Raw genomic sequence first — 17,573 nt, 5'->3', positions numbered from 1 at the left:
AAAGCGAAAGCTACGCGAAGCCTATACTTTTTTTTCACGCTTTTGTCTATTTAATCTAAGAGGGGAGTTTAAATATGTAGGATTATGAATATTGCCAGACTATCGCCAAAAAATCTCTCTTATGGTAGCATTAACGGTGGTTTATGATATAAAAATGATTCATAATACTTTTAACAACATTTTTTGATGCTTTCAGCGGCAGATTGAGCTATTTTTTCAGCATGGCTTGCTTGCGACCTGCCTTGCTGATATAATGTATGCTCATGCTCCTCAATTATTTGGTATGCAGAGGGACAAAACGAACCTTCCAGAATCCCTTGGAATTGAATTAAATCTAATACCTGTCTCCATCAACCGCCATATTCTGTACCAGAACGTGATTTTCCTCTTCCCTAATCGCCAATTATCTCAACTCAAGTGGGTTGGTTAACTTTCTCTATCAGCCCTCGATGTTCGTTCTTTCCGTTTTCTCGTAAGTATGATGTCACGTGGCAACTCAACCTACATATTTTAGACGTCTTTATATATATATATATATATATATATATATATATATATATATATATATATATATATATATATATATATATTTTACATGGTGTAACCATAAGAATGGTTAAGAGAAAAACAATAAAGAAATGTGTTAGATAGTTTCAGCTAGTTTCATCTGTTCACACATTTTTCTTTTCGTTTGTTTTTTCATCGATAGAATAAAAGGAAGATGAGTTTTACTTGTTTAACAACAAAAAGAAGAAAGATATATGCTTAATGTAATTTAATCAAATAACTAACGGTTGGCGTGGCTGTAGAAGGCGTCGGATCTTCTAAGATGGCATGTGTTTCTTGATGTGCATATCATGCATCTGTTTGTTGATCTTCATATCGTAGAAACACATGTCTATGTTAGCAAGAGAATTACAAGGTGAGGTGGTTGTCTTGGCATCTGACGATTGCTGTCTTTCCTAAAAGTTGAATGGAACGTCAAGCACTTTACCACTGTTATGGGCCGGCAAGGTTTTCTCTCCATGTTTTTCAGAAGTAACAGACTTGGACCTCTCCGAGGACGTAGGCAATAACCGAACCTGTTGTTGTGTGTCTCTTCCGTTGATCCAAAAATTATTTTATGGTATCAGAGCTTCAAGTTGGACATCGTGCAGCAAGCTTGATTCATGGCGACTCAGAGTTCTTCTTCATCCATGTCCACGTCTACAAATCGTTCATCGGTTACGCATCCATCCAATACTTAGATTCAATTTCCAAACATCCTGCAACATTTTCTAAGCATAAAATTGAACGCAGAAAACTGTATGTTGTGGGAGTCAGTTTGAGCCCATCCTCATAACTTATGATTTAATGAGTCACAGGAATGGGAGATGTCCTGCTCCACCAAAGTATATAGGAGACTCCACTGAGGTAAACCAAGAATATAGAGAATGGTTGAGAAGGGACAAGCTGCTTGTGATCTGGTTCATTTCATCGCTCACTGAGAAGGTCCATAGTCAAATAGTTGGGCTTAAGACGCCTCTTGAAATATGAAAGGCATTGAAAGAATCATACGCAGCACACTCGCGCTCAAGGGTGATGCAACTGAAAAATCAAATCCAGGACCTAAGGAAAGGGTCTAAATCTATTGATGAGTATGTGCAATAGGCAAAATGATTTTAAACTTGATAACGTTTTGCATGTTCCTAGCATATCTAAAAGTTTACTAACAAGACAACAATTTGATCTTTGAGTTCACTCTATACGCCTGTTACATTAAGGAACAAACAAGGCACACGGAAGATTTTTCATCGTGGACAAATTAGGCATGGTCTCTACCAAAATTTATTGCTGCAAGAAAACAAAGAGGCCAATAATGTTGGAAGCAGTCAGACAATAAACCGATTAAGAATCAGTTTGATAATGAACCGACTGAAACTTATTAGTGATCTCAATTATCATTTTGTGGATTTATTTATGGATCAGTTAGGAAAATAACCAACTGAGTCCAACTTCTCTATTTGATAATTAATTTATAAATGGCGATATTTGAGTTGTTGTTCTATGCACTTGATAGTGGAATTATGTTTTGAACTTTATGAAATACTTGACAAATCTAACGTGACGGTAAGCGATTTATTTGCATGTTATTATTTAAATATTTGGTCATGAAATTATTATATTAATGATGAGTTAAGTGAAATTCTTTCTACGAAAAGGTGCATTGATAAAGACTATACAAGATGAAAAGTACTTGTACGATCGCTTTTAAATAGTCATAATAAAGATTAAATGTATTGTTAATCAAGTTGATGACTATATAAACATTTGGAAAGTGGAAGCACATTTGAATATACTCTTTGCTCTGTTGAAAAGCTAATACGTATTTTGTATTGCATGAATTTAGAATGAATGTTTTGGAACAGTTATTGTTAAAGGAGTTAAGTAATTATGAAAAAAAATAAAAGAAAAATATACCATTTGCTCACAATATATACTAGTTTGTGTGTTGGGCTTTCAAATTTGGTTTGTCATTATACATTAAGAAAGTTCAGGTTGGCCTTGTGTTTTCAGATATATAAATAAAATAAAATATGTATTCATATTATTGCTAGCATTTTTAATAAAAAGAGCTCTTAATAATTTATTTGCCAAGCATGTAGTCCGTATGGGGCTAAGATATATTTGAAAGGTTGCGATAGAAAACCGTTCAATAAAAAACTTTTGAACAAAAATTCAAGTTACGATGGACAAACCAATTATGAAAAACTTCATAACTAAAGATTAAAGAAATCCGCAAATAGTGGAAGCAATTTGACAATCTTATGACCAAGTGAGAGATGTTGGATGGTGGCCAACAGCTCTATCCATTCATCTCGTAACAGCAAGAGGGTCCACTTATAATTACGAGCTTGATTCTCTCCGCAAATCTCTCACTCGTCGTAACCGCCCGTTGGGCTACAGAAAAACCTATGATGTGGAACTATATATGCCCAGTTATTCTTTGATCTAGGGTTACCGGTTGATTGATGACCTTAATCAGAGCTTCATAGAAGCAAACCCTAAAATGACTATCTCACAGCTTCCGTCTTCTTCTTCTCTGTTTTTTCTGCTGTAGCCTCTTAATGTGTTTTTTCTGCTGTAGCCTCTTAATGCACATACTGGAGGCACCATTGAAGAAAGTGCTACGCAGACCAAAGAGTTGATCAAGGGTGTAATTCCACTGTAATTTTTCTTAACATTGGTATTAGAACCAGTTCAACACTCGGATCTAGGGTCCCACATGCGCGGATAGGTGTGCCTAAGGGGGGTGGATTGTAACACCTTAAAAATTTAGTCTCATATTGAAGATTTGTGAGTGATCTTCAATAGCTTATAAAGGGGGTTATTAAAGAGATTGTTGTCCTGGTTCCTAGCCTTTAGAGCCGAAATTGTTAGAGGGCGGGTTTGGATACGCCAAACTAGGGGCCCAAACCCAGAAGTGGGTCGGGTTGTTAATCCACTTGGTTGGAACCAACACCAGGGTCATCCAACATTTAAAATTGTTGAAAATGTTTTCATCTCCCCCTGAAGCAAGGACATAACACCTTGAGAACATGCTCAGATACGCCAAGGGAGGTTAGGGTCAGTGGCGGAGCAAGAAATTTTTGGCTATGGGGCATTAGTACATAGTTTGTGAAAAAATTTTCTGTTATTTTAAAAATAAAGCAAATATTGGCGTGGGCAACACAAGCGTGAAGCTGGGTTGAGACTCCATTTCACATGGAGTTTTCTTGAGCTGGCGTGGGCAGGCGCCCACACCTGCCCCACGCTGGCTCCGCCACTGGTTAGGGTATTTTGGTTGGAATTAAATTGCATCTAGCCTTTGGCCTTATCTTTGTTAAGGATAACTTTCAGCTAGTTAACCACTTGCACTTTGGCAACATAACAACTAACAATATAACCAGCGAAAGCAAGAACAGGCAAAGTGTAAAAAACTAGGGGTTAAGGATAAGTTTCTTCTAGTTAACCACTTGTTTTCCTCTATTTCATGCTATTTAATAGCAGAAGTAGGAATCTCAATGTTTTGAGTGATTTTCTTTCTAATGAAGTCGTTTTGATAGTTGTTCGACTTATAGAGGCTGTGTTGATCCTGATTATTGTAGATATTGTACAATTGCTATTTTTTCTGCGTAATATTTCTTTCATCATCATTAATGGCAGGGGATTCCCTAGCGCGTTTGCACCGAAAAAAAAAAATAATAGCGGAGTGTCATGGGGACAATGTGTCATACTATAATGCCTCTCTTTTTCCCATTTGACCTTCCAGATGACTATCTCTACTACCATAAGGAATAGATAGGGACAGAGAAGGTCTCCCTATGTAAGGCTCCTTTGGCGTTTGAAGAAGGTATCCTCTTGACTATTAATGCCTATTGCACGAGAATCTATAGAAACGCCAATGTTCGATAGCATTAGAAAAGAAGGTCTAATTTACTCTGATTTAAGCTTTTGACATATCAAACTTGAGGAGGAATATTACTCCTCTATAGTGATAGGGCTAGTAGCAAGCTACAGGGCAAAAAATTTTGTTCGTGAATGAGTTTCATTAATACAAATGCTGCTTGTATTCAAGAGCTTATTCATTATGTAGTCCATGACTTTCGAGGTAAGCTTGTAGATGCTATAACAGAGTGGAACTATACCTTAGGACCAAACAACCATTGGTTGATACTAGGGTTGAACACGAGTTGAGTCGAGCTCGAGTTCCGTCAGCTCGAGCTCGGCTTGACTACATATAACCTTGAGCTTGACTTGGCTTGAGCTCAAAAATAGCTCGACTACAGTGGCACAAACTCGACTCAATAGTCAGATGTTGAGCACGAGCTCGACTCGATTAAGCTCGACAAACTCGTTTGCTACTCATAGTTACTTGTTGAGCTCGAGCTCGAGCTCGATTAAGGCTCGACAAGCTCATTTCTGCTTCCCTGCGATCCTCCTTTCTACTTCACGAACTCATTCCAGAACCAGATCCTCCTTTCTACTTCACGAACTCATTCCAGAACCAGATCCTCCTTTCTACTTCACGAACTCATTTCAGAACCAAAGATTTCCCACTGTCATCACGGTAAGCTCTCTAATCAACAGTCCCATAATCATTCAACTATAAATAAAATGATCTACAAAGCACAAACAGAAAGAAAAAGAAAACCCACATAAACATTTCTGTGCATTGTCTCCCTCATAAACATTTCACCAAAAACTTGAAACACATTCTGCGCATGAACCTGAAACGAAGAAAAGGGAAAAGAGAATACAAATAAATGACCAATAGAAACAAGCAGACATCAACACAACTTCAAACGTGCAAAAAATTGAGCTACAAGATCAGGAATGCTCCATTTTGGGCACAGAGAAGTGGGAATGAGAGAGCGAGAGAGACAAAGTGTGTGAAAGAATGGTGTCAAGTCGGTACCTATGGATGTCTGTCATGGAAGGTCGCCGATGTCCGAGTCTGCACAACATCAAGAAGAGGTGCCGCTCAACGAGTTTTCTGCATCTGAATGTCTGCAATGGAAGATCGCCAAAGTCCAAATCTGCATAGCATCAAGAAGAGGTGGGGCAACGAGTTTTCTGCAAAGCCCTAACGGGCAGAAGCAGAGCTGCTGGCTGACCTTGAAGGTTGAAGGCTGAAGCGGCCCGCGGGCAGAGGATCTTAGGAGTTAGGGTTGCTATGGGGAAAAAGATTCAAAACGAGAGAGAGAAGTTTCGAGACGAGAGAGGGAGAAAACGAAAATGAAAAGTGAAAACTGAAAAGAGAGTTTAACGCAAGAGACGTTTTTGAAAACCGGTTTTTTAATTTAAAAATGAGTCGTGAACTCAAGCTCGACTTGTTCAACACATGATGCAGTTCAAACTCTCTTACGAGTCGAGTAGCTCGACTCGTTGTTCACCCCTAGTTGATACAAAAAAATGGAAGGTCCTCTCAGGCAATAAAGGAAGAGAAGAACTTGTTCAAGCCAACCAAACTACTAACCATAATGATGACTTTAAAAATAAGCTACTAACCATAATGATGACTTTAAAAATAAGCCCTACAGTCAAACTACTACGTTCGTTCTTCAACCCCCAATGGGTCTAAAGTCTTTGAGGTCCCTCGCTTCCTGGAACGTAGGGATCAAAACCAGAAAAAGTCCTTAATGGCATCGGTACATCCGTGCTTACAATGTCCCAGAGGCAGTCGAAAAACCTCTACAGGAAATTCACCTGAACCTAGAGCCCCACTGTGGGAGCTAAAAACTACTGCTTTCGCCTATCTGAAGTGTCAGCATTAACATATAAGTCATACAACACCCAAGTTGGTAGAGAGATTAAAAAATGAACAGGTATGTCGCCTTTATTATTATTATTTTTTTTTTTTGGTTCTCTTTGACCATTCATAATTACTTACGGAAATCATTAGATGTTAACTTTCAAAATAATAAAGTGGGCTTCCTTGTCATGTTGACCTCAGAAAGTTGGGTGGTCGATGATCAAAGTCATCACTTTTATTAAAAGTAAAACATCTAAGACCTGAAAAATAAATACTACAATCCAAGTACCAATCTTTAAGACACGTTCATGGAATACTATTTTCTAGTATGTCAATGAATGCACCACTCCCAGTACCAATAATTTCTTAATCATGCCATTTCTTGCCTATATATAATATATATATATATATATATATATATATATATATATATATATATATATATATATATATATATATATATATATATATATATATATATATATATATATATATATAAACCGAATGATGATCTCTATCTCTCTCTTTTAAGGAACATCAAATTTGGACCGTTCAATTTTAGATCACATGGTCCAAATCTCTCATCTCCCCCTCCCTTCCTCTCTCTCCTTATGAACTCTCTCTTCCACTCCAGTTTCCTTCTCCATCCCTCATGTTCTTGCAAGAGAGCCCCCATACCTCCTCCCCTGCTTTTGTTAACAGGCCCACTGAGAAGTGTTGGGGGACAACACCCTCCAGCCTGTGGGGGCAGGGGAGGTGCTGTCGGGGCTGCCCTTTCAATGGGTAGAGGAAGCGGCCCTCCCTGTCGTTGCCAGCAAGGGTGGAGCTGCCGAGCCTCCCATTGTAAGAAGAGTTTGAGAGGGAGGGAGAAGATGGATTCAGGTAAGATAGAGGGAGAGAAGAGAGATTTGGGTCGTTCGATTTGCCCAAATTTGATGTCCCTTGCTGTCTAAAAAAACTTAAAGTGTGTGTGTGTGTGCATGCATGTGTGTGTGTATATATATATATCCTTGGATTTCTCCATCCTCTTATTGGGTGGTGGTGGTCGTGATTGGACATAGACTTGGCTAACTGTAGGATTTCACTCCCTCAAACTTTCCATGGTTTTTCTTTTTAGATTGTTTGGGTTGTATTGGTACATGACTACTAGCAGGTTTATCCTGCACTGTTTTGCATTTTTTCTCTTGGTATGGTGTTTTTGCTGAATAACTAATTGAATGGAGAGTTTTTCTAAAGTCAGTGTCAAATTGAAGGCGATTGTCATGTCCCAATAATGGGGTAGACTATTAAGGATCGCATAGATCTGCATGTTATCTGAATCACATTTCCAATTACAGCTAGGTATTTAGCCATGAACAACATCTTATTAATATGATCAACCACTCTATCTAACTCTTTCATTTTATATAAATTATACTACTCTAAAAAATAACTGAACATGCATGTGTTATACTTTGATGATATAGTATCAAACATCAAATTAGCTCTTGGATAATCCTCAAATACTATGATTTTCCATGAAGAATAACGTAATAGTTTTAGCCATCAGGTCATCTGTCTCAAATGCATCATAGACAAGGGCAGAGCACGGAAGGGCCTGCAGGGGCCTTGGAACCCCTTCACTTGTCCTATGTAAAAAATTTGAAAAATAATATTTCGACCTTTGTCAACATTTAGAAACTTTAATTTGGCCCCATCATGAAAAAATTCTCACTCTGCCCCTAATCATAGACCTTCCTTTCTTCATGTGTGGGCTAGTCACTTAAGGTGGGGAAAGGTTTGTTAATGACATGAATTAGTCTCTCAAGTGTCAAGGCCAATATGATATGAGGCTCTCACTCTAAAGGTTATTTCTAAGTTTTGAATTTTAATTGCAAGTAAAGAACAACAAAGAGGAAGTCAATCCATCGTTAGAGTACAAGCAGCATTAAAAAAATCCATATCAAGTCAGAAATACTTTAATAATATTCTGAAATAACTTATCAGCAAATCGAAATTTTATAAGAAGGTTTCCTTCTTTTGTTTCCAAAAAAAATATATATATATGAGACCCTCTTTTAGTAATTTTAACAATTCTAAGGGTATCTCTATCCAATTCGAAATGAAATTCTGGTTTTAAAATAAATTTAACTTTTGCAAGTCTCTTTCTAAAAATCATTAAAGTCGACACTATTTTTGAAAATATGATGAAAAATGTGGACTAAAACTATAATTTTAATCTGAGAGAGTAAATTTACTCCAACCCGATTTTTTCTCTTTTTCCATGCGACCTTATCTCTCTCTCGTGAACCCTCTCTACTAGGGATTCATCTGCCGACTCTCATCAGTGGCGGAGCCAGAAATTTTTGGCTATGGGGCACTGTGTATACTAGTACCTTGGGCTGTCTTGGGCTGGCGTGGGCAGGCGCTCACGTCTACCCTATGCTGGCTCTGCTACTGCTATAAGTAGTTGACTTTTTTTCTCATGCGTGTGGAATGCTCATAATTTTAATTTTATGAAAAGGAAAATGGAAGCCGGTACATGCAGGAACAAACTTGAAATTAAGCAAGCAAAAACGTGGAGCTATCTTGGGTTGGCGTGGGCAGCGCCCACGCTGGCTTTGCTACTGACTCTCACCTGTCTACTCTCTCTTCTCTCGAACCTTCTCTGCTACCATTGGGAGGAAGACGACCTTCTCTACTACCACTGCGAACAAAACGACCTTCTTTGCTACCACCTTGAGGAAGACAACTGGCGTTTCGTCTGGTGAGTGTCAGCTCCTTGGAGGCGGAGGGAGCAGTAGTCAAGTGGTTGTCGATCTGTCTGAAAAAATATGGGTGACAAAAGGGATACTTATGAGTCCGTCCAAAAAAGGTCAGCGGCTGGTTCTTCGGCTGCGACAGAAGGGAGGAACTATGGTGATTTATCCAACCACTCCAGGTAGAGCAAGCAGTCGTTGCGTTCAGTCTCTTGAGCAGCACACAGCTTGGAGGAGCGACGGCGGTAGCATAGATCTGGCCTGGTTTTTCAAGCCATTGAGTAAAGTCCTTTACTCTCCTTCCCATTTTTCTTTGTTGTTATCAAGCAAAGTAAGCTCTGCCTTTTGTCATTGGAGCCACTGTCTATGGCTGAAAGTGCTGGACTACTCCCTATTCCCTTTGTTTTAATCTCTTCCTCTTTTACCATAGAAGCGGCGAAATCACCGGCTCTTGCTTCCAGTGTAATGGCTCAAGACAGATGTTTGCTGAAGAAAAGGCTATGGTGAGTTCTCCAGCTGCGTCAGATGAAAATGGTCATGGTGCTCAGTCGCTTAAACACCAGACGACTTTTAGGAGCGACAGCAGACTCTCCGATCAAGCCAGGAAAATTGGCCAAGGTGGTCTTCTCTCTCTTACACTTGCACGCACGTGCGCGCTCTCTGGCCAGACCCTTGATGAGGGTTTTGATTTCCTTTTTTTATTTGTTTCTTTCTTTCAGAACCACTTTTTTCAAAACCCTGGATCTGGCTTATTCTTCCCCTTGTCGAGATTTTTTCTTTAGATTATGTTTTCTCAAAGCTTTCGTCGATTCATTTTCAAACTGTTTTTCAGTCGGTTCATTACCAAAATGTTCATCTGAATAAATCAAATTATCCAATACATTGGTTTGATATTTCATTGAATCATTGTTTTATTATTGAGTTTTTCTATGAACTCTACATCCTTACTTTCGAAAAATTTTGTAGTCGAGTAATGTAATCTGTAGTCTTTGGATCCTTTTGGATATCCTATAAACAAGCATCTTACAAATCTATTATTTATTTTATCCATGTTCTGATCAATCACTTTCACATGCGCTATAGATCTTCATCTTTTGAGATGTCGACAGCTTCATCCCAGAATACTTTGGGTAGGTGTGTACCTGCTAACATGAATTATACCATGTTCAAGACGGTTCCATTGCACATCTGAGATATACCATTTTGTTGTGGTTTTCTAGACATTGTTTTTTGTCTATTAATTCCAAGGTCTTTGCAGTATTCGATGAATTCATTTAATGTTTCTTCACCACCTCGATTAGACCTTACAACATTGATGTATTTGTCAAGTTGTCTCTCGACTTTATTTTTGTACTCATTAAATTTGTCAAAGGTTTCATATTTATATTTGATCAAGTATAGATAACCAAACCTTGAGAAATCTTCAATGAAAGTTAATGAAACATAACAGTTACTATGTGTTTGGACCCTGGGGTCCACAAATATTTGTATGGATAATCTCAAATAGATCAATAGCTTAAATTACTTTAGAATGAAAGGGCTTTTTTTTCCCATCTTTTCATATAGATAAAACTTACTTTTCGCAAAATCATTTATATTAATATTGTTGTACTAAATTATTCATCTTGTTAATACTTAATGGCTTAATCTTTTATGTCATAAGTTCACACTCACACTCAATGCACAACAATATAAGTAAAACTTGAAATTTATTTATTTCGTTAAGCTTAAACATGTCATGTTATTTTACATATTTCCCTTTGAATATGGTCCTATCATGTTTTTCTACTGTGACTTTTCCTGAAACAAAATGAATTTAAAACATTTTCCAATCAAAGTGGAAACAGACATTAGGTTTCTCTTAATAGAAGAAACATAAGAACCTCATTATGAATGACACAGGTGCCCCCAACATTGAATTGATATGACCCGACTCCTATCACATCACAATCAATGTCACCAGGGTGCGGCTGGATTGGACCCGCACCCGCGTGACGCGACGTGGGTGCGGATTCAGGCTAGATTTGCACCCAAACTGCACCTGATGAGGAGCACGATTTGGGGGAAAGGGAGAGGGAGAGCAAGGAGGAAAAGAGGCGAGGAAGAGAGGTGAGGACCGGAGGAAAGGGGGAAACGGATGGGAGAGGAAGGAAGAGAGGTGAGGACGGGAGGAAAGGGGGAAACGGATGGGAGAGGGAGGAAGAGAGTTGAGGACGGGAGGAAAGGGGGAAACGGATGGGAGAGGGAGGAAGAGAGATGAGGAGGGGAGGAAAGGGGGAAATGGAATGGAGAGGGAGGAAGAGAAGCAAATCGCCGCCGCGCTGCACCGCCGCCGCCGCCACTGCTCGTTCCTCCACCTTCTTCTTCTCTGTGTCAATGTCACCTGTGGAATGAGAGATTGAGAGGGCAACGAAGAGGGAGATAGAGGAAGACGAGCAAGGGGGAACCCGTCGGGCGATTGATAGAGTTTGGGTCTGGATTTGGATCTTGATCCAATTTGACTTATCCAAAACCAAAATTGTTATAATAATAACCTCGTTATTGAACAACGGAGCGCTTCGCCCCGTTCCTCAGACCCCGAACCTAATCTTGTCATGTTATTAAGAAAGAAAGGAATGGGGAAAATTGTAATTTTGATTTTCATATTTAATAATTTTATGGTTTAGAGATAATTTTGTCATATATATTATTATTATAAATTAATAATATTAATAAATAGTCTTCCCATACCACCGCACCTAAATTTTTTGAGATGTGCTGCACCGGCACCCGTACCAGCACCCGCACCCGCACCCCGCACTTTGGTGACATAGATCACAATATGAATTATTTTCCATATAGAACGAGGTCTTTCATACGAACTATGTGAAGGATACCTCTTGAATCTCCCGCCCCAATCAGTTTTTGATTTGCGAATAGACACTTTGACACAACACATATGACTTCTCTGCTACGAGAGATATAGATAGGGCTCATGGCTACCATCCAACAATATAAAGGGTCATTGGATTTCTCTATCCTCTCATTGGGTGGTGGTGGCCATGATTGGACAGAGATTCTATTCGCTATATGATTTCATGTATGTATATATATATATATATATATATATATATATATATATATATATATATATATATATATATATTCTTTAGAAGTGGCTCTCAGGAGATGGATTCAGGGGAGATAGAGGAAGAGAAGAGAGGTCTGGCTGTTCAATTTACCCAAATTTGATGTTCCTTGATGTGTGTGTGTGTGTATATATATATATAGTCCTTGGATTTTTCCATCCTCTCATTGAGTGGTGGTAACCATGATTGGATAGAAATTCAGCTAATTATAAGATTTCATCTGCCTTATATATATATATATATATACATATATATATATATATATATATATATATATGAAATCTTCGTCTTCCGTCCGTTGGGTCTCTAACACATGCAACCCTGCATGTAGTAAGGTAATGAGCATTTTCGTTTCGTCATCTAGTATATATATATATATATATATATATATATATATATATATATATATATATATATATATATATATATATATATATATATATATATATATATATATATATATATATATATATATATATATATATAGAAAATCTTTTGGTCTTCCGTTTGTTGGGTATCTAACACAGGCAACCCTCCATGTAGTGAGGTAATGAGCATTTTCGTCATCTAATATTCGTTTATACCTTTTTTTCATTGTTTCTCTTTCAACCATGCATCTTTTTTTGATGGACGACCTTGCTTAGATGATTGGATGAATTTGAGTGCCTTGTGGTTCCTTAAGCGCCAACTCTCTATGTTTCAAGTTTGTTATCTTAACCATCTCCTCTGGTCTACCCGAAAACTGACCCTTCCTTCTATCTTATCTACTGCCTTACTTCTTGGCTTCGGGATAACCATGTCATCATTTACTCATATATATATATATATATATATATATATATATATATATATATATATATATATATATATATTCTCAATTAAATTCGAGGAACTAACTAATGTCTCCTTGACTTCAAAGTTGTTGAAACATAGAAGGGACCCATATGATTGAGTTGTTATTTAGTGCGAGGCATCTGGCCTGCACAAGTGCACAGTTAATTATTCGGAGAAACAACAAAGTTTCAGCATCACTCCGTACAAAGAGGTTGCAACTTGAATGTGACGTGACAAACCAAGTGGGTCCGTATCCAAGTCGGGGGCTTCAATCGTATCGTACCCTGAAGTAAATACACCCGGGGCTTAATGGGTCCTCAGACACGGTTCGTGCGGCTTTGAGGCTATCTGTATCTGGGTCTGGGTCTAGATCTAGATCTAGATTTGTATTAATTATTCTATAGCTTTCGATAGAAGGAAAAACCAGGTTTTCAAAATAAAATTCATGTGGAGACAAGCAGCCCTAAGTATGGAGCGCTTGGGTGTGGATCAGCCCACAGATCCAAAGACAGCCCGTAGTTTACTCTCGTGGATGACGAGGTCTCTCGATTTTGTTTCTTCTGCTTTAGTTCATCTTCAGTGGCTCTCCCTCAAACTTACATTTGCTTCTCTCACAAATTATTTTAAAAGCTATTCGGCTAAGCACGAAAGGGACGGTCCAGTTTTCTTTTTTACCATTTGTACCAAAAAGTTTTGGCGTTAACAATCAGTTTGCAAAGCTAAGAATCTGTTGATTGTGAACGGGAAACAGAAAAAATATCTAAATTTATAAGCTTTTAAAGGGAGGGCACTATGGGAAAGTTTATACTTCAAAACCTATTGTGAGAAACAAATTGAGCGCAGCCAAGTTTATAATTTATTATAATAAATCATGAAATAAATATAATTAATTATTTATATATATATATATATATATATATATATATATATGCTTGAAATAAATATTATCAGCTAAAAGACTGCGCCAAAAAAGAAAGGAAGGAAGACATGAATGTAGGAATGTAACCTGAAGCCTTATGTTCATGTGAAACCAAAAACTACTTAATTTTCACCTTTTCTACTTTGTCAACCACAGTAAGGTTACATTTGACAGCCTCTGATTTAGATTACAGACTGTATAAAAATGTGTGTTTTGAAAGATCCTCTCATGAAGGATCCCAATAATATGGGCTTTAAATTAAGGGTACATGTTAATGGATCTAAGATCATAAGACCTCATATCACGGTTGATCCCAAATCTGTAGTCAAACAAACACAATCTATGTTCGAGGGAGTGGACAACTGCACAACGATCAATTCCATGTGGCAACTCAACCATGGCTACCCCAAGCACATATCTCTTCACGTCTCCACCAAGGGCCGCCTGGGCTATGGCCCCGGTGAGTGCAGGAAAAAAAAAATATTAAAAAAATCAAATTTATTTAGTTTGGCCTGACATGTCGCTCCTCTTGGCCCGACCTGCAGATCGTTTGGCCCACCCCTAGTCTCCACCCTCATTTTCGAAATATATGTATAACTTTTCCAGAACATATAATATATATATATATATATATATATAGAGAGAGAGAGAGAGAGAGAGAGAGAGAGAGAGAGAGAGAGAGAGAGAGAGAGAGAGAGAGAGAGAGAGAGAGCACTCACGATGAACATCACCAACGGTTAGAGAAAGTACAATTCACTACTACACAGCAAACACCAAAACATCAGAATGTCTAACCCCAGACAAAACCAAGCTCACGACTACCCAACACAAAATACAAAACTCAAGAAATACCATGTCTGAGCAAGACCAAAACCCTCATCCCTAAGGCAACCGGTACCAAAACATGGCAACCATGATCTAAACCACCATCATTTAATGGCTATGCCGACACCCACTGCATTCCACGAGAGCTATCCAAGACGAAAGCCACGACTCTTCGCAAAAACAATTCGAGGTTTTTGAATTCTACCAGTGTGATCAGTGGAACTTCGGACGGAAAGAGACAAAAACCATGGCTCATAAAATTAACTATTATACTATTTTTTTGTGTCTTACGGTATGATCTAAGTCATATGATTTGACAATACACATATGTTCATCATTTTTGTGTATTTAAATTTAAGAATAAAATAGCTGATATTGTGTGGGTGTATAGTTTATAAAAGGAGAGTTAGGTTGTTGTATGCCGAAAAAGGTAATTATCACTTTAAAGAAAATTACTTTCCAAGTGTTCATTCGTGATAGTTGATTCTTTTAAAGAAAAGGTTCATAATGGTGCATCTTAATGACCATGGCTCTGGTATTCATATTTTAGTAACCCTATAGCAAGTATACCAAGTTTCTTACTTGTGCACGATTTATAATGACAGAAAGAGCCGATGCCGGGATTTAACTCCTGAAAAGCGAGATGCCAAACAAGTCTTAGTGCATAGCAGGGGTAGAGTCCATGTAAGGCCCATTAGTCAAGGTAGGGCTCGCATGAGCTTTGACTTAACCTCAAAAAAAAATTATTTATATGTAAATTTTAAAAAATTTCACTTGTTTTATATAAAATTTTCAAAAATGATATTTCGAGCGTAAGTCAAAATTTAAAAACTTTAATTTGGCCATTCTTATGAAAATTTTATAGCTCCACCCCTTGTGCATAGTGTTCTCCAATAGGCAGAGTGTGGGATTAGCTTATACCCTAACACACGCTCGTCCTGCCCCGCTACTAAGCTGCCATCTTTTTGACAGAAGTCTCATGGGAGATGGCAAAGCTGTTCCAAGGAAAGGCTTTCGAGAAGGCAGCTTCAGTTCATTCATGCATGGGCTTTCCACCTTGTTTTCTTGATTAGTCAACCACAAGCAAGATTTTGATGAGTAAAGCAGCTGGGAGCAGCTTTGTTTGCCTATTGGACATGTTAAGATTGAGTTTGATGACCTCAGATCTAAGATCTAAGGATGATTTCATATCCATAATCCTCAATGATCATGGTGTTTGATGGCAGCTTCTTTAAAATTATTGGATCTCTCTCACCCTCTCACAGAATGCAGGCTTAAGACCGACGGCGACCGAAGGCATCTCCAGTGAGGCGGGCAGCAGGCTCCCACAGAGAAGGGCGAGAGAGAGATTGTCTGACGATGCTAGAGGTGGGAAGAAGGCTCCCATGGAGATCAAATCTGCAGTAGAGGTCGGACCCTATGTGGATTTCAGGCCTTCCATGGATTTGAAATATGCGGATTTCAGAATTTTTATTTGATGGCATCGCAGATCTCTTGATAGATTTGAGGACGGATCTTTCTACAACAGAACCAAGGTAGAATAATTAACAATTCTTTGGAATTTGAATTGACAACCAGGCTACTACTTTCTCTTCCTTGGAAGATTGTGTTTACAGGAATAAGATATGTAGCAGTTTGGAATGCTCATAGAGAAGTCCAATGTAGTAGTTATATACCAAATGCCATCTTCTTGATTGAATTAAGCTTGTCGAAATTCCCAGAAAACTTGTTTGAAGTTAATAAAAGCTTCTCTACAGCCCTTAGGGTTAGGGTTAGTTAGTTTGACAGCAAGGACACTCATTGGATCAGTTTAATAAACATTAGTTATAGTGTTTCGTGAATCTGTCTTAATATTTGACAGATCAAAATATCTTTATTGCCAAACAATCCCTTATAGTAGGTTCTACTTTAGGAGCACAAGTGCTGGCACATTTAGGAGTTTACTAGTGAACAAATTTGGGACTCAATTATTAGCGTGTGTTGTGAGTGGACCCCACGGATGATTGTAGTAAGCAATTCAAGTGTATGATGCCTGTGGGCGCTTTTTATCATATGCTTGTCATTCTAAAAGTAAATGGGTTCAAAGTGAGTGGTTATTTTTTCTTTTTTAATTCAGGGTGAGTGGTTATTATCCACCGCTTCGAAGAGAGGTCGTAAATCTTTTAAACCCTTGGTGCCCATAGTTTATAGAACATACTTTGGAACCTTTTACAATTCAAATGAATAACATACCAAGTCATGTTGGTAACCACAGGTTTTAGAACACAAACCCTCTTTAAAGTGAACCATACCATTCTAAGCAATGACTACAGGTTTTGTAACACAAACATCCTTGAAATGGACAGCCCGCCTAGTGTGCTACACCCGTTAGGACTAAAAAAAAATGCGTTCACATTAATCTCAAATGCATTCATCCATTTTTCAGCATGGCTTGTCTGCAACCTCCCTCTCGCTGATATGATATGCTCATCCTCAATTATTATCCCACCTTGCAAAATCGCTTGGAATTGAAAAATCTTATAACTGTCTCCTTCTACCACGATACACTGACGGCACATCATTAAGAATCTGCTTAATTCTTTAAATTGTTCATTTACATCACCAACATAATATTAGGGGGAACTTTAACGATGAACTTGGCTCCGTGCATAACGCCGGAGGAGGTAGGTAGGCATATATGACCCCCAACCCCATTCACAAAAACCACTGCATGCACTCTTTCATCTTATCGACTAGAATTGTGCTTTTAATTCCACCAAAACCGTGGGCGTCCTTTTATATATATATATATATATATATATATATATATATATAAACTTGCCCCAATTGCAGCGCTCAACTGCTCGGGCCACCTG

Source organism: Nymphaea colorata, chromosome 10, assembly GCF_008831285.2.
Source record: "Nymphaea colorata isolate Beijing-Zhang1983 chromosome 10, ASM883128v2, whole genome shotgun sequence".
Taxonomy (NCBI): Eukaryota; Viridiplantae; Streptophyta; class Magnoliopsida; order Nymphaeales; family Nymphaeaceae; genus Nymphaea; species Nymphaea colorata.
This window is presented reverse-complemented; position numbering follows the sequence as displayed.